Raw genomic sequence first — 24,199 nt, forward strand, 5'->3', positions numbered from 1 at the left:
ATACAGACTTGTCCCAGTCTTTGTTTTCAACCTCTGCATGTTTGGTCTACAAGCAGATCAGTTTGAACTTTGAAGGAAACCAAAGAACCATTTGTTTCAAATATCAGCATTTTTGTGGGAGAAGGGAGATCACTATTAGTTTTTTCTCTCTCATTTCTGATGGACACAATAAATATCTCTTATATTTGACTGTCCAGTAATTTTCAGTACTTTTTTTCTGCCTCTAGCAACAAATAATTTGTAAGTGATTTAAAAAATACTTTTTTAGTTTTTGATATTAGTAATTAATTGAGTTGATTTTAATAATTGGCCTGCTGCTAAAAAAATATTGGTTTCAGTTTTGGTTTTGAGATACTCTTTCTTTCCTCCTTTTCTTTGCTTATGGGGCTTTATTTTGTCAAAGGAATGGCTACTGTGTGCTCTGTATTTAGGAAAACACTTGCTTTGTCTTTTATTTTTATCTAATTTGGGTAGTCCATCCACCCACAAATCAATGTGGATTTATTAAGTACTCACTGTGTTCCCAGTTTGGTACTGGTCATGATTCAACCAGGCTGTTTGTAGAGAGAAACTAAAGCTTGTGTAGTTTGAAAACCACAGTAGGTTGAATTCTGCCATTTGGGAGTATAGAAACAGTCACTGCTTAAGGCCTTTCTTTGCTTCTTTTGCATTTTTTTTTAATTTTCTATTTGTCTCTGATAAATCATTATATTTCTGCATTAATGATTTGAAATGAAGTCTACACTTTTCATCATTTATCGTAAATTCCTATTTAGCAAGAAGCATTTGAGGAGACTAGAGCCAAATGATTCAACTTTATTGACAGCTCAGAATGGCTTGCTTATTATATCTTCAGTAAAAGTCTGTCCCAGACACACTGACTCTCTTAAGTACTTCCTGTCTATTGCACAGGAAGTTACTCAGGAAAAAATGAAACCATGATACATCCTTTGTTAGAGTTCTTTTACCATTCTTGATTTGAAGAGAACATAGATACCTGTATCAGTTACAGGGAAAACAATACTGGAGTCATGGACAAGCAATTCCTAATGCCAAAGAATGCCTGGTATTAGATAACAAAGGGAATTCTGATCCCTTGTCCAAAAGCAAAAAATAAAAAATAAAAAGAAAGAAAGAAAATTCAGTCCTGAACAAGGGAGATATTCCTTTCTACATTGGGAAGTAGCATGAGTGTACAAAGGAACATTGATGAGTCATTCAACAAGCATTTATTATATATCTACTATGTGCCAGGCACTGTGAAAAACACTGGGAATACAAAAAAAGGGAAAAACAGTCCCTTTTCTCAAGGACCTCCAAGTCTAATAAAAGAGAAAACATGCAACCATTATGTGTATACATACACATATATGCATATATATATATATACAAACACATATATCTTGTTTGTAAATAACTATATATGTATAGCATTCATACATATCTATGTGTACATATGCATCAAACGTGTGTGTGTGTGTGTTTGTGTGTGTAAAAATTGGTGTCTCAGAGGGAAGGCCCTAAGATTAGGGAGGACTGGGAAGAACTTCTTGCAGAAGGTGAGACTTCAGCTGAAACTTGAAGGAAGCATGGGAAGCTGGAAGATGCAACATCAAGGAGGTAGAGCATTCCAGGCACTGGGGACAAGCAGTGAATATGGCCAGAGCTGGAGATGGAGTGTTGTATTCCAGAAACAACAAGGAGGCCAGTGTCACTGGATCAGAGAGTAGAAAGGTAAGAAGAACCCAGAATCTGAAGTACTTTAAAAACCGAACAGATTTGTTTTCTCTTTTTTTCCATTTTATCTTAGAGGGAGCTACTGGATTTTATTACATGAGAAGAATTATGAAATGGTTCAACCTGCATTTAGGTTATAGTTTTAGTAGAGAAAAGGTATGTGTATGAGATATTTTATTATTGACCAGTTATATAGAGGCAGTATATGGAATAGTATATAAAGAATCAGACTCAAAACCAGGAAGACCTGGTTTTAAGTCTGACCTCTGGCACATGCCGCCTGAATGATGCCAGGCAAGTCATTTAACCTCTCAGTGGTTTAGGTAAATTTTGAGACTGTAAATTTCAGAGAAGGTTCCAACCTACATTGTTAGAGGTGGTTTCCTACCTCTATCTGGGTGTTTCCTATACAAATGAAATAATAAACCTAGTCCTTATCCCTGTCCTTATGTATAGTTGAGAAAATGAATATTCAGTCTTTATTCTACCATGCATAAAGACATAAGATCCCCTCTACTCTCATCCCCCAATTTGTACTTGTATTTGGGCTTTTGGTTTTCAGAGGATGGCTGTACTCTCAGGTTCAAGTTTTAGCCTAGAAGTCTTTGCTTTACATGCATAGCTGTCATCAATTAGTGCCAATTGTCTCAAAGCACTGATATTGACCCAGGTAGCATAGAAAGAACAGTAACTAGGGCAGCTAGGTGCTGCAGTGAATAGAGCACTGGCCCTGGAGTCAGGAGGACCTGAGTTCAAATCCGGCCTCAGACACTTAACACAAAAACTAGCTGTGTGACCTTGGGCAAGTCACTTAACCCCAACTGCCCTCCAAAAAGCAAAAAAAAAAAAAAGAGGAACAGTAACTACAAAATATTTCTGCCATAAATCTGAAGTACACTTTCCCATAAACCTACATAGCATCCTTGGAAGAGTGGGAGAGAAATTGACCGTGCCCCCTAGAAGAATTAAATAGCTAAGATTTCCCACCTTGGCAGGATTATTTTGAGTGCAATATTAGTAAGACAAACACCAGGGAATACACATGGCCAAAACAACTTAGTCCTCTGGAACTCTAGGACTTCTATATTGTTTCTTTCCTCATATAGTCTTCTTGAAGCTCTGATTTGGGTTCAGCATTTCTGTGGGGTGCTTGCTCAGCTGGGCTCCCCAGAGTCTGTTCTTCACACTCCAATTCTCTATTGCCAAGAGCAAGTTTTTCCTTGGCAACCCACTAGTACAGTAGATAGAACCCTGGTCCTGCAGTGAGGAAGACCTGAGTTCAAATGCAACCTCAGATACTTACTAGACAGCTAAGCCTGTGTCACTTAATCTCTTTTCCCTTCAATTTCTTGAAATGTAAAATGGGGATAATAATGGCACCTAACTCACAGAGTTGTGAGGATCCAGTGAGATGATATTTGTAAAGCACTTAGCACAGTGCCTGGCAAATATTAGTTCTCTTATTAATGCTTAATCCTTCCCTTTTTTTGCACCCAGTTATCTCTCTTCTCTGCTTGTTGTTTTTCAGTAGTTTCAGTCATGCCTAATTCTTCATGACCCTACTTGGGGTTTTCTTGGCAAAGATATTGGAGTTGTTTGCCATTTCCTTCTCCAGCTCATTTTATGGAGGAGGAAACTGAGGCAAAAAGGGTTAAATGACTTGTGTCTTACCCACGGTCACACAGATAAATATCTGAGGCAAGATTTGAACTCATGAATATGAGTCTTCCTGATTCCAAGGTCCGTGACTTGTCCACTGTGCCACCTAGCTGCCCATCTTCTCTCCTTCCAGGGGTCAGATCCCTTTAATGTATTTCTTGTCTTCAGTCATTTTCTCTCTCTGTCTATGCCTGCATGGTGATTCCCAAACTGAAGGGTAAAGTATCTGTGTCTTACTGATTAAATACCAATCCAAGATATCATGACCAAAGAGATACAGAGAAAGGTGACAAAAAACCCTTCCCTTGTACCTTCTAGTATAGATGCTGGAGTCTTTTCTGCCAAGATGCTTCCTCACATGGAATGACTGGAACTCTTGAAAATTATTCCTTGAATGCTAGCACCCTAATCTATTTAAAATTCTCCAAGGGTATGATCAATCCTCCCCACACCCCCATTCCCAGTCCCAGCATTATTCATTTTCTAATTCACTCAAGAGACTTTCTCACAATTCATAAAGGGATCTTGGAGCTTAAAACTTTTCTTTAAAGCACCTGGTGATTCCATTCTGTGTCTTCCCTAACGCTCCTCAAGATGTAACACTGGAATCTTGAAAGACATTCCAACAAAGCCCAAGCTCTGGAAACTCAAAAAGTCTTTGTCTGTGAACTGTCAATAGACTGTGAGTCTGTTTCCTGAGTACCTACCTTGATACATACAGAGGCTCATAAGGAGGTTAGGTACTTAGGAATGATTATTTTCAGTCCCAGCAGCTCAATTCCTATAGCTAGCTTTATACATTGGGTTTTACATATGCTAAAATAACAGCTCTTATAAGAAATATGAGTGTGTTCCTAGCATGATTTTTAAAAATCTGTTTTTACTTATGAAAGGGCTTCAATTTGCTTCTGTGGAGAGAATAGATCATCAAGAGGTACTGATTTAGTCCCAGAAGCCCGAAGGATTAAAGTAAGGGAATAAATTTGCAGGTCAGCAGCTTGTGATTCCTTCTTTTCTCAGGTTAATTGCTTGCCTATTCCATATCAACAAGGATTGCTTTTCTGATGCCTTGCCATATACTCAACAAGAATCCTGTTTCCTCATGCTTAATGTGCAGCCTAACCAAGGTGCTCCTGCAGCAGTAGCAGCATCAGTCACTTCTGAGCAACTTGCTTCTGGATGCAGTATATTGTTCTCTCTGGCAGGCAGATAAAATAGATGGTCTGGTTCAGGTCAGCAGTGTCCTGTCACCTCACCCAATGGGTCTCTCCTTCTAATGTTTCCCCGTGTTGGTGGGGATCTTCTTGCACATGGACTTGAATTTGGAAGTTACTAATGACCAAGTATCATACAGATTGTTATTCTGTTGTATAGATGGTATGATTCCACCCCTCTTACCCTCCTGCCTGTGTTAAGACAAAGCTCATTTCTGCTTTATCTGCAAGTATTTGCCAAGTTGTCAGACTGTAAGGGAAAATCAGTAGCCTATCTAAGCCCAGAAGCTGGAATATTTTATATATTCTATCAGCTGGTTTAGAAATCATGCACATTCTAATTAAGGAAGTATGAAAACATGGCATATGGACAAATTGCCCATCTCAGGTGGCACATAGCCCAAATGGGTATCATTGAGAGCATGAAGCCCAGGAGAGAGAAAACAAGGGGTGAGCTGCTCAGTAAACTTTTCATGCAGCTCCTGCAACACATTTGTTTATTGTTCCAGATTTTTTTAGCTGAACACATAGATTGTTACTTACTAATAAATGTTGACTACTGAATGAGAAACCTGGCAGGCAGTGACAGAAGTAGATTAAACAATAGAGAAATCCTCTGAACTATCCCACTGTACCTGAAGAGTGGGTGGTGGACACAGCCACTTGTCAATGATGAGTTGTATCTTTTTCACCCTTCATTCTTAAGGCCTCAGAAATGGTTTCTGAGAGAATTTGAGAGACCACAGAAGTCTCCAGGGAAAGCTGATGGTTGTGGGATCTTTTTACAGTTCCTTATAATGTTTCATCAAGCTCTGCCAATTTGTGACCTCTGAAAATGAAAAGGTCTACAATGTCTCCTACATTACTAAGGGCAATTCAGTGTTTAGGATGCTGACTATAAAATGGTTTTTGTGGTATCTCTTCCTTTCTGAAAGTTTCCTGTGGTATTAGATTATATCACCAAATGGGCAATTTACCTACATGTCCTGCCTGTCAATTCATTTCCCATAACTTTAGAGCTGGATATCACTGGGAAATGAATAATAGATACTGTGTCATTCAAGGTCTGCTTTGACCCACTGATGTTCTCATCTGTCCCTTCCCATTGATCTAACTGCCTCTTTACTTCTAGTAGTCTGTGATACATACATAATTGAAAAAAGGCATGTATGTGTATATATGCACATACCTATTCATATGCATGTATGCATACATATATACATGCACACATATATAATTTTTCAGTAAAGAACCAGTTCTTGGACATGGAAATATGAAGAAAGCAAAGCAAATAAATGAAGCTATTATCTGGATTACTATAATCAACATTACTTCAATTATCTGAATAGTGAGATTAAGTATTTTTTAGTTTGCATTATACAGACAATTGCTTCAATCCTTCAATTCAGATGTATAGACCCAACCAAAGACAAGTGTATATTAACATTTTTAAGTATCATTATTTTTCAGATGCTCATTTTACTTAATTAGCTTCATTAGAGGATTGATTAATGTTAGGCAGAAAATGAGAAGACAAACTTGTTTTATTTAGTGGCAATTTCATGACTAGGAGACTAATAGAAGAGTTGTTAGAATAGGGAAATCAGGAGGTAGAGGCAGATCTAGAGATTGGGGCATGGGACATGGAGTAGTAAGGAGATGATAAATTTCATTTTCAAGTATGTTGAATTTGAGGTTTGACCTTGAGACTTCTGGGCAGAAAAATCCAATAGGAGAGTAAGGCTTAGAGCTGGAGACAGAGGTCAAGTTTTTATCAAATCACTCCCCTGCTAGAAAATTTTCAAATAACTGCTTTGAATCCTGGAATTTTTATTTAAAAGGGAGATTATCTAATTCAAAGCTATTATTTTCAAAAAGGGTAAACTGAAGGCCAGAAAAGTGAAGTGAGTGGCCTTTGAACTCGACTCCTAGGCCAATGTTATTTTCCCTAACTTTCTTTTGTAATCTAAAGAGGGCTGTCTCATGTAGTTATAATCTTTTATACCTGCTCTGTGTCAACCATATTTTACCTTAAAGTAACATAGAATATGTTGTTTGTTATTGTTCACTCCTTTCAGTCATCTCTGACTCTTTGTGACCCTATTTGAGGTTTCCTTGACAAAGATACTGGAATAGTTTGCTATTTCTTTCTCCAACTCATTTTACAGATGAGGAAACTGAGGCAAAAGGGTTAAACAACTTGCCCAGGGTCACACAGCAATTGTCTCAGGATGGATTTGAACTCAGATCTTTCTGACTCTAGACTCAGCACTCTATCCACTGTGCTACCTAGCTGTATGATCTACAATACAGTTCAACGCAAATTGGACAACTTAGTTATATGTGTGCATGTATGTTATTTGTATATACATATACAACAACAAATGTGTGTATACATATATGCATACAGGGAAAGGAAGGAGAACAGAATGATCATTTATATAGCACTTATTATGTGTGAGACAGTGCTTTATAAATATTGTCTTATTTGATTCTCACAAAAACCCTGTGAAGTAGGTACAATTATTAGATTTTACAGTTTTTACAGTAATAACACAAAATGTTATTATGCACTCAGCCACCCTTGCCTGTCTATATATTTGTCAGACCTGAGATTTTCATTGGCATAGGAAATTCCCTTTACTGTTGTTCATCCTTTGCTTTCAAAGATCAGTGATATCATGGGGTGATATCTTGACTTGCACATGAACTGGATTTAAGTGAGGCAGATATATATGAAGTCATCAGCCTTACTCTTTCTTCCAGAGTCATCAAAGTCTAGTGGCAAGACAAAAGTCAGAATGACTGGTGATGACCTCAGATGCAGTGGGTAGACTTGGAGTCTTAGATATGACCAAGGCCTACAGCACCTGCTTTAGCCACATTTGTGGTCGTTGGAACAAATTGTCCTCCTCCACCCATTCCACTGGGGGAAGTCTTCACATGCTTGGGATAGACATTCTCCCAAGTCATCAATGGATTTTAGGCCTGTCAATTACCCTCAACATGGCTTTTGTCTGCTGTGATGATTTTACTAGTGTGTGGCCTCTGAGCGTGCTACAGTTTCTTGGGGCCACAGGTGAGAGTTGAATGAAAGGTAGACATGAAAAGTGGATGAACACCTCTGAAAAGGGCTCATCAAGCCCTCACACCAGAGGTACTAGTCCTCCTTGAACACCTCATAATGAGGAAATTCCTTTTGTAAATGTAGATCGACACCTGCTCTGCAAATTATGATCTTTGAGGTGTACCTGAGGACTCTGAGAGGTTAAACAGTTTGAACATGATCAGTATGTGTCAAAAACAGGACTTGAGCCTGATTGTGAGAATAATTTGTCATTAGTTTATACTATGTCTTTCTTGCTGTTAACCCTTCTCTGTAAAATTGTGTGATGTTATGGTTTATACTTTATCCTAATTGCATAAAGTAGAAAGCCAGTTTTAAAGTAATGAAGACCAAGCTTCTAGCCTGTCTTTAATACATATTGAAGTTATAACAATGGACAAGTCCCTCAAACTCTAGGGAATTTTTTAAGGTTAGACATTTCAGAGAAGGTGTAAATCCACACTGGTAGAGAATATTCCCTTCACCAATGAAATCACAGACCAGTGACCCATCCCTGTGACTTTTATATATATCAGTCAGTCAGCTGACTAATATTTATTAAGAACCTTCTATGTCTCCAGTGCTACAAAATGCTATGCATCAATCATTAATACTTGGAATGTTCCATTCCTTATCTATTTTTGTCTGCCAATATCTATCCATCCCTCAAAGCCTAGCTAGATATAAAATTTGTAAATGCTTAGCACAGTATCTGGCACATAGTAGGAATAAATGCTTATTCCCTTCTTCCCTCTAAAAGAAAGGGGGAGGGAATAGTGGCTTAGCTTGGCAGGTCAGTAGAATCAAGGGAAGGTATTTGCTGTAGTTTTTATCACAGGAAAACTATTGTGTGTGTGTGTGTTCTTTGAAGACTGAGAAAAAAATAGTCCATATGGAATGACTGAAGGTTTAGAAGGGGTTAATTGAGGGATTGTGACCCTCTGAATTAGGCATAAGGGGATGAATTTGAGAATACACATAGGTTAGTTGTGCAAATGAGAGAAGCTTCTTCCTCTTAGATTTGTAGGAAGAATGAACTGTATGCATAGAGACAAATATTTTAAAGATGGAAGCAGCAAAATAAAGGTATATTTCATATATATCATGTTAGATAGTCCTATTCTTAATAGACAAAGTTTAGAGGCAAGATAATCTGCTGTGGAGGCACTACAGGAATAAGGGTTGAATTGGGGGCACCATCATTATGTTGTTTACATAGGTATTTATATATTTCATATGTGTTTAACTTACATTGTTTATATAGCTTAGCTAGCATAACCTTCTAAAATGCAATAACTTCAAGTGTTAGTTTAGTAATAAGACTTATGCCTATCTTTTGTGGACTAGAAAAGCTAAATTTAGAAAGACACTTTACAGAGAATCCCTCCCCCCAACATTGGCCATTGATCATTGGCTCTGGATAGAACCCCTTACCCAATGGAGAAAGACTAGGGCAAGGTTACTTTCAGTGACATATCTGTCCTGTTATTGCGAGTGATCCACCTATTTTGGACCCGTATTCAAAGACTTGTGCTTTAGGATGACTAAGCCAACCCTGGGTGAAATACTATGGCCATCTATTCACCCTTTAAGGGTTATGAGGTTAGAGGGAAGTCTGTTTCTGAAAGGATGGGAACATTAAGCCAGGAAGAGCCTCCTACTCCATAAAAGTTAAAAGGAGCAGCCCTCACCTCTCTCTTTCCATCTTCCTGGGTCAAGACTGAGCATTTCCTTGGGCTTCCCAAAAGATATCAGGGAAGTTTTTATTATCTTCTATCCTAGCAGAAATGACAAACTGCTCACACATGCCCACCAGCACCTCTGTCAGATTAGATTAACTTGAGATTGGCTCTCAATGTCCTAGTTTTTCTTCACCTTTGTTTCTTTTAAGTGAACTAACAACAATCCTATGCTAAATATTTCCAGACTTAGAACTAACTGTGAATTTAAGAGGTCAGGACCTAGTGGGTCCATCAGCAAGTCCTTGCAACACTAAAAAAAGATTCCATTTACATCCATTACAGTATTTTTTGGAAGAGATGATTATCAGTGCCAGAAAAAAGGAGTCCAGTACCTGGTCTGGTTTGCCAAAAGATATGGATCTTAAGGGAGATGTTACAATGCAAACAAAACATGAAATACCTATTCAGCAGTTTCAAAAAATGCTTCATGCTCCAGTATTTTAAGTATCCAAAATCCTCTGGGAATAGTAATCCTTACCTAGAGACTATAGTAACAATTGTAATTTACTGCTTCTTAAGTTTTTTTTTTCCTTTATAAACCATGGGCTTGTGAATCTTTTGTGCTTGGCAGCTCTATTATGTAAAGGAAATAAATAGCTGTCCTATATCTGATTTACAGTGCGCTCTGAATCCCTTTCTTTTCTTCCCTATCTACCTTAGAGGAAGATTCTAGATATGAGCCAGTGTAAGTTTTAAATGATTCTCCTGGGCATCTGAAGTAGGGGCAAAGAGGCAAGGAGTTAAAAAAAAGTAGCTTCACCCTACTCTTTAAGATCCTTTAAGGTACACTCTTAAATCTATCAGGACTGACCCTAGGTCCATCACACAGGTCCAGAGATACAGTTGCCATGAGCAGAAAAGGTTGAGTGCCCTAACCCATATTGGGCCCAGCTATGGTTTTGTATCATCCTTTATAAGTTAATGATGTATTTTTCATAACAGCATCTCACGAAGTTACTAAGACATGGGAGGTTTTATAATTAGTATTGGTGGTGGAATTATCCATATCAATGAAATCACACATCACAAATCAGAGATTTTGTGTGACCCTTGACCCTGGAAATCATATCTTCTCATTTTATAGGTGAAGGAAATGATGCCCAGGCAGATTGTGACTTGCTCAAGTAAATGCAAGTAGTAAGCAATTATAGTGAGGTTTGAACCCAGTTCCTCTGACAATACACTCAGTGCTTTTCCCACTGTGCTGTGTTTATTCCAAATCATAGTCTTAAAATATCAAAGTAACTGATCAACCTTATGTGTCAGTTTTTTTTCTTTTTTAAGCAATTGGGCTTAAGTAACTTGCTCAAGGTTACACGGCCAGTTATTTCTGGGTGTGGTGCTAAGAATCAGAGCCCGGATTAGATACCAGGTCATCCTGACTCTGGGGACGGTGTTCTTACTCACTGCGCTACCTGGCCGCCCCTATGTGTCAGTTTAATATGTAATGTTACTATGTATCTTAATATAAGCATATATATATATATGTATATATATATATATATATATAACTAGAATTTATTTAAAATATATGCTTTTAATATACGATTATATTAGGCTCAAAACCTGAATGGGATACCTTTTGATTTATCCAGCCTTATAGTTTGCTCTTCAGGAGATCTAGCTTCAAAATTGTTATGAGTATTATTCAGTAATTAATCAAAATCAAAATATGGCCAACCTGCTAATTCAGCTAATGCAAACTAAATGGTGTGGTGGATAAGAGCACTGATTCTGGAGTCAGGAAGATAGCTTCAGATACTTCCAAGCTACATGACATCAGGTAAGTCACTTAACCTCAGTCTACTTCAGTATTCTTATCTGTAAAATGAGGATAATATCACCTGCCTCCCTAGGTTGCTGTGACAATAAAATTAGATAAAACTATCTGCACACTTTAGAGTGCTATATAAATTCTAACTATTATTATTACTTTTGTTGTTGAAAAGATACATATATGCAGAAGTTAAATTGCAGCCCCATAGCTACAAGAAAAAAATTTATAACCCTTTGGGTAATCTACTTCAACTTGTGTCTACCCCAGTCATCTCTGTTATGGCCAGTGGTTACGCTCAACAATGACTACATGTTTTTGGCCTAGAATTCCCCAGATCCTTATTTTCAGTTATTCTGATTATCTGTTAAGTCAGAAAGAAGGAAAGGGTTAAGGTTAATAAATTGGGTCTTTTTCCTCTCCTCACTCGAGACAAGTTGATTAGCTTCAAAAAGCTGCCCCTGGACATATGAATCCCCTTGGCATGTGAAAGAGTCACATCTGGTATCAGACATTTTGCATTTCTCACAGGAGCTTGATATTTCACTATGTCCCTGCAAATGAGAAAATTAGAATCAATTGTTAACTATCAATGTTTTCCATATGAAGAAATGATGCCACAGAAGGTTGAATGGTCCTTTAAGGTCATGTAAAAAAACATATCATCAGATTTATTCTGTGCTAAATTTCTAGACACTAAATTTCTAGATGAAACAATTAATTCATCATTCATATATCATATCTCCAGATATAGGACAGGTAGGTTTATACTAATATGTATTTGAATGCTAATTCCCTTTCTCCCAAATATTTCTAAGTATCTAGATATGTATTTCATCTATGGATCCAAGATTGTTTTTAGTCAACTTTGAAGAGCATAAGAGTTAGAACAATAAGGGACCTTTAGTCCAGTTGTCTCATTTTACAACTGAGGATCAGAGAACGTTAAAGACTTAACCTAGATCATACATGTAGTAGACTAAGATTCAATCCAAGTTCTCTGCTCTAAATCTAAATGCAAATCTTTCCACTACACATTTTTCTGTTGTTTTTTCTATGGTCTTCACTCTCTCATTTGTCTTGCTCCTTAACTTCTACTTTAGTCTCACCCCCATTATGGTTCAAGGATAGAAATGTTGCTCAAGTTGTAAGAACAAGAGAAGAATAAATGAAAATCTTTTTTTTTTCTTTTTATGTGCCTGAAAAAGGGGGAGAATAACAATTATAATCATTACACCACACTTCACATTTTTAACCAATCTGACTAGCATTACTCAATCTGCTAATTATATTAATTAAATAGAATAACTTAAAAGCTAGTGATATTTGAAAAAATGTTCAAATGGATTTTTTTCCACGTGTTCTTTAACTTCAAATGCTACTTACTCTCCACTTTGTTCAAATTGTCCCCTCCTGAGCCCCACTGATTATATGGCGAATGTTCAGATGGAGAGTAAGTGAAGCAGGGAGCACACTTGGAGCTTTTATCTTTGACTCCCGTCCCTCGTCTCTCCAGTTTTGACACAGAAATAAGTTAAAAATTCACTTATGGCAAGAGCTGTGTTGTTAGGAATGTGATATTATTCTTCACCCCACTCCCCAGCCCACCCTTTCTTTCTCCTTGTGTTTGAAAAACTTCCAAAGCATTTCATAGAAAATATACTTACCTAAATAATCTAGGAGTGAACCATGTAGCCAAGGCTCATGTAACACACACTCCAAGGAGCAGTCCCTACTTTTTTTTTTTTGTACAGGCTGGTTGGGGAACAAGGAACCCACTTTTTTTGCCCTTCATTGCTCTCTAGAGGAGCACAGTAGGGGCCCAGCCATTTGCTGATGCCCAAACTGTCATGACAGAGGCAATTAATGTGGTAATGAGAGTTTGCCGTCCAAAATGTTATTTCCTGCAGGGCTTTTCACATGTTGCAGAGAACATTAGGAAGAGGCAAAAATCTGTTTTGTCTCTTTCCACCTCCAACATTTTGGACTTTGAAATTTCTATCCATAATAGGCTCCCTGAGAAAAGCAGATTGACAACAGAGGGGCAAAAATTAAATATTATGCATTTTCAAGCCCGGATGAGGTTTGGAAAATATGGAGACAGTCTTGAGAGCTACAGTAAAACAGAAAGAATGCTGCAGTATTTGGGCACAGACCTTTCTTATGGTAAAGCATATGCTTTCTGTGTTTTATTTGGGGCTTTTTGAAATGAAACAAATAAAGTAAATACTTTCATTGACATTTTTTTTTACCATACTAAGCACTTTATTTTGTAAATTAAATTTATTTTTTTTATGAAATATTTATTCTGAATTATTTAAGGAAAAATATAGCATTCCCTTAACATAGTAGAATAGGAAAAAAATGAAATTTCATGAGAAAATACTTAGCTCTGTTCCCCTCTACCTGTACAGGCATATGTCAGACTCTTCATTCTTCCTTTCAAAATAATGAGACAGTGGAAAGGATATGAGGGTTAAAGTTAGAGGACCTATATTCAAGTCCTTCCTGTTGCTACTATGTGGCCTTGGGCAAGACACTTAACTTCTCTTGGCCTCAGTTTCCTCACTACTAAAATGAGGGGGTTGGACTTCATATTTTCTGAGGTCTTTCCATATCCAGATCTATGATTGTAATAATAAATACATTCCTTAGACCCTTTTTATACTCTCAGATTCAGTATGCTCTCTGAAAAGCTGACTCCTTATATTACCTACTACCTGAGAGGGGAATGTCTACTCTCTCCTTCCTTTTGGGGGCTTTGTTTGAACTCAATTTATTACTTTCACTGAAGTCGACTCCAATTCCTCATCCTCATATAAGCTGACTCCAGATTCTATGAGTAGAGTAGGAGTTCTAAAATGGCTTAACTCAAAGGCTGTGAGTATGGTTAGGGAACCAGATTGTATCTGCTGTTTCACAATCAGCAGACCCAGGTACAGAGAGACTCATCCTGCAGGGGTTGGCGACTAAGTGATTAATTCTTTGGATACAGCAACCTAAAGAGTATTGAATTTTCTACTTAGGCGCTCTGAAGTAGAAAGGAGATTAGTTAACATAGCTAAAGAAGCATCACAATAGAATGAATACCTGCTATTTCTCTCTCCTCTCTGCCTCACTCTCTTTGCTGGCTCAAAAGTGATCTCTCTCCCAGTCTTCTAAGTGGTGTGTTGTATAGAGTGCTGGACCTGGAGTCAGGATAGATCCAAGTTCAAATTTAGAATAAGATACTTAATAGCTTTGTGACTCTAGGTGGATAATTTAACTTTGGTTTACCTCAGTTTCCTCAGCTGTAAATCCTTGCTCAAGTATGGCTTCTGATGCATATTAGTTGTGCAACTCTCTAGGGTCATAAATTGTCAGGAATGTGCCATCCTGCATTAGTAAAGGGAATATTACTCAAATACCAGGTCCAGTGCTTATTGTCTCTCCCTAAGATGCACAGAGCTTTCCTCCATCAGGAGATGCTGATTACAGTGCCTTAGGTATAGCTGGAAGCTTTTTGCCCAATGATCAGGGACCATGTGCTTCTGCAGGTTGTAGGATCCTAGAAACACTGTCACAACACAGCTTGGCAGTATGTCACCTACCTGGTACCTCTGGATAGGAACCCCTTCTCTGGAGAATCAGATATTAAGTAAGGCAGGTGGCGGGTTCAACTGAACAAACATTAAGTGCCTAGAACAGATTCCAACCATACTTCCACCACTCCCCTCTCCAAATCTATTAAATACTGTCTGATGGGTAAACTATTAACTTAGATAGACCAAGGCACCAATAGGCAATCTTGTTCACTACAATGATAACACAGGGAAGCGGGCATGGGACCTAACACTACAGGGCTAAGATAGTCTCTCACCGAATTCATAGCACCTCCCTAGTCTCATGATGTAATCTACTTAGCACGAAGAAAAAGGTGGTTTGACCCCATAAAGCTGGACAAAACTGTATCCATTCACAGAGAAGAAGAAATGATTTTTCACCCAAAATTCAGCTGATCTTAAGCCTACCTTGCCCTTTCAATCAATCAATTAGTGAAACTGCATGCATTTATTAAGTACATATTATGTGTCGTAATTGTGCAAGGCAAAGCTTCCTGTGCTTTCTGTCAGTCTTCCACCCCAACACAGATACACACACACACACACACACACACACACACTACCAAAAAGAGGAATCTTTCCTTTTAAATGAAAGATTAAATTTTCAATTTACTTTTTAAATTGTGGTTCTGGGAGGGGTGAGAGAAAGTGAAGAGGGAGTAGAACAGCCCTAGGTACTTTCAGCTCTTCACCTATGATCCTATGAGTTTTATAATCTTTCATAGTTCCTTAACACCTCACATTTACGTGAAGCTTTAAAATTTATAAAATACTTTGTTCACAACAAATCGATGATGTAGGACGAGGCCAAAATTATGCCTTCCTTCCTCTCCAGTCTGTAGTACTTACTCATGTCCACAGGCTTTCTCTACTATGTCCCCTTACTTGGTTATCTTTCCTTTCCTCTTCCCCTCACAATTCCCTTTTCATCTCTCTTTCATGTACAGTTTTCCCCTCTAGAGTGTAGGAACCTTGAGGGCAGAGGCTTCTTTCCTTTGTTTATGTTTCCAGTGCTTACCACAATACCTGGTCCATAATAAGTACTTAATAAATGCTTGCTGACTATTTGATTACATTGTAAATATAATTGTACCCATTTTACAGGTGAGGAAAATAAGCTCGGAAAGTTTAAGTGATTTTAATATCACCAGAAAGTAAGTACCAGATATTCCATTGAAATGAAGATCTCCTGAATTATGATTTTTATTGACATATGTATGTATGTATAGAGATATATGTCTATCTATCTATATAGGAAGACACACATCATTTCATATATTTCATCATATTGTATCTTATGCAATAGATTAAATATTTTATTATAATTATGGAAATTAGAAGTTCCTGTCTATATGCTTTATATAAAGGCCTGGAGAGGTTACAAGAACTATAAAAAGAGGGGTGGCTAGGTGGTACAGTGAATACAGCACTGACCCTGGATTCAGGAAGACCTCAGTTCAAATTCGGCCTCAGACACTTAACACTTACTAGTTGTGTGACCTTGGGCAAGTCACTTAACCCCAACTGCCTTGCCTTCCTCCCTCCAAAAAGCAGGAAAAAGAAAAGAACTATAAAAAGAAATGAATTCATAGAACAGTTAAAGAGAGTGGAGTGGAAAGGTCATTGATTTTCAGAGGTACTAGTTTCAAATTATGCCTCTGCCACTGCCTGTGTGACCATAGGCAAGTTGTTAACTCTAGGCCTCAGTTTCCTCAACTATAAAGTGTGTGTTGGTGAGGGAGTGGTGGTGGCTAGATGACCTGTAAGGTGCCTTCCAGCTCTAAATTTATGATTTTATCAGACGTCAATTTATTTGTTTGGTTTTTGATAGACAGATGACACCGAGAGAAATTGTTCAGTATTTGCCATAAGTTAAGATCAATGCTTATACTTCACTGGAAAGTAGACAATCTTTAAAGAATCTATTATAGGGGTGGCTAGGTGACGCAGTGAATAGAGCACTGGCTCTGGAGTCAGGAGGACCTGAGTTCAAATACAGCCTCAGACACTTAACACAAAAACCAGCCGTGTGACCTTGGGCAAGTCACTTAAACCCAATTGCCCTCCAAAAAGAAAAAAAATCTATTATAATATATCAACAGAATTCCTCTGGTATTTGTGGTTACCAAAGTGTTTTTACACTGCCCTCAAAGGAGCAGGTGGTGTGATCAAAAGATCAATCACTCTTGCTTCTAGGATCTTCAAGCAGAGAAATAATGTGGTCCTATCATCATAGAAGCAATGTAATGCACACAGGCATGGATGGGTCTTTGCTTTCTTTGAATTCAGCAGTGCACCAATAGAACAGAATTCAGGTGCTACCTCAGGGCTCTTCAAAGAAGCTTTTCAGATCATATTCACATTCTCTGAGCCAGTATAATTCTATGCCAATTACAACACAGGGAGTTGGCCTACCAGGTAAGGTAGAATTTGTCATGGTTTGGTGTTTGTGCTTTTATACTTTGGCCCTCTCCTTTCCTCTTCTAGGGTATTATCTTTTGCCTATACTTCAAGATTTCTAGCTTGAGTGCATTGGGCCATTTTAATTGGTTAAAGAGTAAGGAAGTGGCTAGGCTAGGTGATTGTAAGCTTATCAACAAATGTATGTCCTATCCACTGCCCATCCTTATGGTTTCTGATTTATGGTCATTTATCTGCCTGAATATAAGTTTATAGAATAGGTAACTTTTTACAAGGCTTTATCAGGAATCAGTTAATCAATAAAAGCATGTTTTAAAAAACCTGTTATGTGCCAGACATTTTGCTAGGCACTGCTGTTACAAACATAAAAAGAAATTAATTCCTACCCTCAAGTAGCTGACATTTTATTGGGGGAGGGAAGGGAGAGATAGTATGTACTTACATAGTTTTATGTAAAATCAATACAAAGTAATAGAGAGGGACACTAATGGCTTGGGAGACCTTGAAATGTGGTAAATCTGTGACAACTTATTCTCCAGGAAAAAAAAAAAGTACTCAGAATATACTTTTATTTTTAATTTGTTATTTTCTCCATCCTTTTAAGTTTAGACAATTAACAAAACAGTAAATCAAGCCCTAATCTTTAGTATTTGCCTATTTCTAAGAATTAAAGTTAACACTGGAAATTTTACAACTGGCTCCAGAATATATAAGAGCTAGTTCCAACCCACCCCCTATTCTAGTATATGGGAAAATCAGTACAAAGGCACAATAATGGGAGCTAGAGTGTTCTGTTGAAGAATAACTACCTTGCCATTCAGGAAGCAATACATAACAAGGTCAGGAAGGTAAACTGTAGCCAAATTGTGAAAGGCTTTAATATCTAGACAAATGAGTGTGTATTTGACCCCCTATGTAACATGGTGCCATTGGAGTTTTCTGAACATGGGAGTATTATGGCCAGTCTTGTCCATTGAGAAAATAACTTAATTATATCATGGTTATGTGAGTATATGGAGAATAGACTGAAATAGAGGGAGACTTAAAGTGGAAAGCTGATTATGAAGGTATTTCAACAGCCTAAGGTGAAAGCTAATGAGGGCATGAAATAGGGTGGTTCCTACCACCCTGTGGTGGCCTCAGCCTTACATGAGTAAAGGATATGGGAGATGTTGTAGAGATAGAAATAGCAAAATCTGGCAATGGATTAGATATGAGGTGAATTAGGGCAAGAATAATGTTAACATTTTGAACCTGTGTGATTAGAAGGATAATAGTACCTTTCAGAGAAATAGAAAAGTTTGGAAGATGGTGCAGGGTGAGTTCTGGACAAAATGTCCATTACTGAGTTCTGTTTTGAACAGTTGAGTTTGGGATACTTAGGGAACATCCAGTTCAATATTAATAACAGGTAATTAGTGATTTAAGAGTATAGTTTAGGCTTGAGACTAGGATTGAGTAAATAAATCTGTTATCTACATGGTATGCTATCTGGATGATAATTAAAGCCATGGGAGTTTATGAAACTACCAAATGAGAGAGTTCAGGTGGAAAAAAGAGGATCCAGGACAGAACCTGGGGGTAAACTCACAGTCAAGAAGCATGCTATGGATGATAAAGCAGCAAAGGAAACTGAGAAGAAGCAGTAAAACAGGTAGAAAGCAAACTAAGAGCAAATAGTGTCATGAAAATCTAGAATGCAAAAAAAATCTATGAGAGGAGAAAATAGTTGTGTCAAATACTGTAGAGAGGTTGAAGAGGGTGAATATTATGAAAAGGCCATTAAATAAAGGTCATCAGATTTGAAAAGAGGTGATTTATTACTTTCCAGAGAAGAATTTGAGTTCACTTATGAGAACAAGGCCCACGCTACAAATTAAAAAGCTCTTGAGAGGAGAATTTGAAGCAGCAAGTATAGATACCTTTAATAGGCAGAATTATCAGTCAACCTATATCTATGTTTATATCTATATATATTTTTCAATCAGTCAGTCAACAACCACTAATCAAGTGGCTACTAAGTTCCAGGAACCACTGTAATAAATGCTGAGAAGCGAGAGAGACAGAGACAGAGAGGAGGGAGGGAGGAAAGGATAAAGGACGTAAGAGAAAAAAGACAAAAGACAGTCCCTCTTCTCAAGGAATTTACAGCCTAATGGAGGAGATGACATACACATAATTATGTTCAAATAAGAAATATGCAGGATAACTTGAAGGAAATCTTAGAGGAAAGACCAGTCTCTTGAGAAAATTATTCAAACTTACAAAGGTAGAATTTTATTTGAAATTTGAAAAAAAATCAAGGGAAACCAGTAGGCAGAGATGAGGGAAAATATTCTAGGTATGAGGAACAATGACAATTCTGAGTCGAGATGATATGCTTATGCAAAGAATATCAAGGAGTTGAATGACACTGCATCAAAGTGTGGTTAAGGGGTGTGTGTGCGTGTTTGTGTGTACATACATGTATCAGATATAAACATTTACGGCTTTATCCCAAATCTTCCATATAGAATTATTCTTATCTAGTCATGTTAGACAAAGAAATAAAAAATCATAGATTTACAGTTGAGGAAACTAAGGTATTGGGAAGCTCAGTGATTAATCCATGATTACAGAGTTAAAAACCGGAGTCAGGATTCATATCCAAATCCTCTAAATCTGTATTCTACCCATTCCAAAATGGTTGGCTTAGTCTTTTACATAAACTATGATCACACCCCTCACCCATACATGTCAATGCTTACCACAATGGAAACAGATGCACCAATAACTGAAGAGAGTCTTGACCTAGAGCCCAATATATAAAGCAGGCCTTTTTAGTCATAAGTATAACTTTCTATAATTAAATAAAAGCTAAAATATGCAAAATGTGTGCAACCTGTATGGATGGAGAAATACAATCAATAGTTTTCTACTAATTATGATAAAATTTTTTTAAAACATGCCACTTGTAGTCTTAATCATTACTCATTTTACTTTTGTAATACTTCCCTCTTCAGACATTTACTTGAAAACAAAATGGCATGGATCTAGTAAAATATGATCTAGTATAATATAATCACATCAGTAAGCAAGTATTTATTAAGTGCCTACTATGTTCCAGGCATTTTGTTAAGTGCTGGAGATACAAAGATAGGAAAGAGGAAGAGATGATGATTTTGATGATGATGGAGGAGGAGGAGGAGGAAGAGGAAGAGATAGAGGTGGAGATAGAATTGTTGCTCCCAAGAAGCTCACAGTAGAACATCCAAAGAGCTATGTAAAACAAGGTAGGAACAGAATAAACAAGCTCTGAAGGAAAACATTAAGAAGGACTGGGATTTAGAAACAAACAAAAACTTCTAGAAGAAGAATTTTAGCTGAGTCTTGAAAGAAGACAGGGAAGCCAGATGAGGAGGGAGAGCATTCTAGGCAGGGGGAACAGGCAGTAAAAATGCCCAGGTCAGGAGACAGAGTGTCTTGTGCAAAAAACATCAAGGAGTCCCATGCCACTGGATCTCAAAAGTTTGTCTATGTGCTTGGTGGGGGAAGTGCTGGAAAATGTGGAAAGTGTAAGGAGACTGGGAATGTAGGAAATGGCTCAGGCATGTAGGTCTTTAAAAGCCAAAGAATGTATTTTAAAACAGCATCATGCAAATTTCTTGGAAAATATGAATATTGATGACACATTCACATCCAATTAAAGACTAAACTATTATATTTTGAAAACTTCCCCACCATGATATTTAGGAAATTGATTATTAGATTTGTATACCTCATTCATTTGCAATTTCAAAATGCAATTAAATGTCATAATTTTTTTGAAACATGAGATTTGAAATTTTGAAAAAGAGTTTGCCCTTATGGCATGAACAATGCATTGAAAGCTAAGAATTCAATATATAAAACCCATTTCTGGTTTTGACTAAATGTTATTCTTAGGGCAAGTCACTTAACCTCTTAATGTTTCATTTTTCACATTTGAAGAATGGAACATTGGTACTTTTATTTTTAATGTATTTTCCTCAAAGAAGTTTAATTACTTTGCACATAATTATCTTTCCAATTTTCAAAATATGATAGCATTTTAGAGCTAGAAGACCTAAAGATTTCAGACCATTTAATGCAACCCACTCATTTTGCAGATGTGCAAACTGAGGTGAGGAAAGGTCAAGCAAATTAATTGTCCATAGTCATGCAACTAGTTAATGGCAGAACTCTGAGTAGAACTCAAGTTGTCTGATTCTAAGCTTGGAGTCATTTGCAGTACCCCCACAGGCAGTACCCCCACAGTCCTTCCTTTGTTCAGGGAACATCAGAAACAGGACAGCAAGAAAAGAGCTTGAATCAAAATGCCAAACCTCTAGTACACACTAGAAAGACTTTTTTTTTTAAACAATTCAGAGCTTCTACTAATTCTAGTACAGTGGAGTCTCATAAACTAAGAATTATTTAATAAATGTATTTTCCCTCAGTGAAGATTCAAGAAAAGCTAAGGAAAAGAGAGAACTAGTACTTCATTGAGGAATTAATGCCTAAGCCTCTGGTTGACAAGATGTAAAAATACAGTGATCCAAAAAGCATTGTTGAGAGCATGTGGAAGTTATACTTCATTTGGGACCAAGCAAGAGCAAAAGGGCCGCCCTTCTACTTTGGGGGAGGATTTGTAACCATCTTCTTTCTGAACCTCTACAAACAAAACATTCAATAAACCACATCTTCTTCTTTTCATTCATAAGATTTCAAGGGCTTTGGGGAAATAATTAAATGATTTTTGGAGGTTTTGACTGTTCTTGTTTATAAGAGATAGATCAGACTTCATCAAAAGTCCCACTCCAAGTAACTTTTGCCAGTTGCCTATGTTACCTCTGTTTCTATGAATTTATATTAAATGTAAACTCACAGAGGGAAATGTCTTTTTTATTTAGGTGTAGACCAAGGTGAAGCAAGAGTCCATGAAAAAAAAATCTCTTGCCCTACTCAAATTCTTCTTCTCCTCCTCTCTATTCCCCAACAATATTGAGGAGCTCAAAGTAAAAGGCCAAAGAAGGCCCAAATATTCATAAGATTCTCTGAATGTTCAGTGCTAAGTATATAGGAAACCAGGGGTGTGTTACTAAATGTGTAACAAGTGGCTTTCCAGGGGAATATCTGTATATGACACATTCTTAAGTTTAATTTACATTATTAACATTTTCTCCATAACTTTCTTAAATCTAAACAATTGACCAAACAATTAAGGCCTAATTTGTAGTATCTGTTAATTTTCAAGGTATAAATGTTCACACTGAAAATTTAACAATCGGCTTTCAACGGCCAATACAAGCTGATTCTGGCCATCTGCGATGCTGAAATCTGGGGTTCCCTGTCCCAGGCCGGCCCGCCCTGCTTCCCCAAAGCTCTAGAGGCCGAAGTGGAGTACCAGGCCAGGGACCACGGGTGGCTCCTCACGCTGGGCGGCCACGTGGGCTTCGACAGCCTCCCCCGGCAGCTGGTCAGCAAGGTCCTGGCCAGGGGCTTCAGCTTCAACATCCTGTGCGTGGGCGAGACGGGCATCGGCAAGAACACGCTCTTCGAGAAGGACGAGTGCGGCCAGGCCGCGCACCTACAACCTGCAGGAGGGCGACGTGCGCCTGCGGCTGACCATCATGGACGCGGCCGGCTTCGGCGACCAGCTGGACCGGGACTGCGGGCCCGTGGTGGACGATGTGGACGAGCAGCTAAAGGGCTACCTGCAGGAGGAGCTGAAGTTACAGCGCCGCCTCTGCTACTATCGCGACACGCGTGAGCGCGCCTGTCTCTACTTCCTGAAGCCCACCGTGCACGCGCTCAAGGCCGTGGACCTGGAGACCACGCCAAGGTGAACATCATCCCGGTGACACACTCACCCGGGACGAGCTGCCCCGCTTCAAGAGCCGCGTGCTCGGGGAGCTGGGCCGCCACGGCGTGCGCATCTAGCGGTGCCCCGCGGACTACGAGGCCGTGGCCAAGGCCAACGCGGGCATGAACGCGCGGCTGCCCTTCGGTGGTGGGCAGCACGGAGCGGGTGCCGCTGGGAGGCCGGCTGGTCCGGGGCCGCCGCTACCCCTGGGGCGTGGTGCAGGTGGACGAAGACAGCCACTGCGACTCGGCGGGGCTGCGCTACCTGCTGATCGGTGTGAACATGGAGGACCTGCGCGAGCAGAAGCACCGGCGCCACTACGAGCGGCTACCGCCGCCAGAAGCTCGAGGACCTGGGCTTTCACGAGGCGCTGCGCTGTGAGCAGGCCCCGGAGGTGCTGCGCCATGCCCTGGCGGGCCGCGCGCGAGGTGGAGGCGCAGGTGAGAGAGAAGGAGCTCGAGCTCAGCGAGAGGTTCGAGGAGCTCAAGATGATCTGTTGTTGGCGCTTAAACTGACAAGGCTGATTTTTTTCAGAGCCAGTGGTTGGTCTTGTGTTTATAGGGTCATCATCTTGTGTCAGTTTAGTCAAGCCTATGCCCCCTGTTATGTTGTATTTAATGGTTCAGAGTTGAGATGGCTACTTATAAGGTGCCTGTCCTAGGTGTCAACAAACAGTCTGCTAAAGAAATTCACTGAATTTAACTCTCCTAAGAATTTATGATTTCCTAAGAAGTCGTAGCCCTTCCCATTATTTCTTACAAGTTCACTTCTCATTAAACAAACTCTACTAACATTCTGTAAGCTTTTCCTATCAAGTGTCATTGTGGGATACAGTAAAGGTAAGGGATACAGTTATCTTAGAAAAAAGAAAACTGAGGGAAAGCATTGATTGCTCTTTTCAGAGATCTTAAGGGAAATATGAGGGATCTAGGCCTAGGACTTAGTCCTTATTCACTCAAAGTCAGATTCCTAGTCATTAACTCCTTATTTCAGAATTGATCTAGGTGTAGAGATGGAGAATCTTCAGCTTTAAGGCCACTTGTGGCCCTCTAGGTCCTCAAGTGCAGCCCTTTTGATGAGG

At 38.7% G+C, this 24,199-nt stretch overlaps 1 pseudogene; it reads left to right on the forward strand.

The window, feature by feature from the left end:
- Positions 1 to 1,656: 1,656 nt before the first annotated feature.
- LOC138146707 (septin-8-like) lies at positions 1,657 to 23,633 on the forward strand (annotated as a pseudogene).
- Positions 23,634 to 24,199: the final 566 nt, after the last annotated feature.

Source organism: Petaurus breviceps, unplaced genomic scaffold, assembly GCF_028583685.1.
Source record: "Petaurus breviceps papuanus isolate PSGF00001 unplaced genomic scaffold, PetGlider_PUasm1.0 90769, whole genome shotgun sequence".
NCBI classification, from domain to species: Eukaryota; Metazoa; Chordata; class Mammalia; order Diprotodontia; family Petauridae; genus Petaurus; species Petaurus breviceps.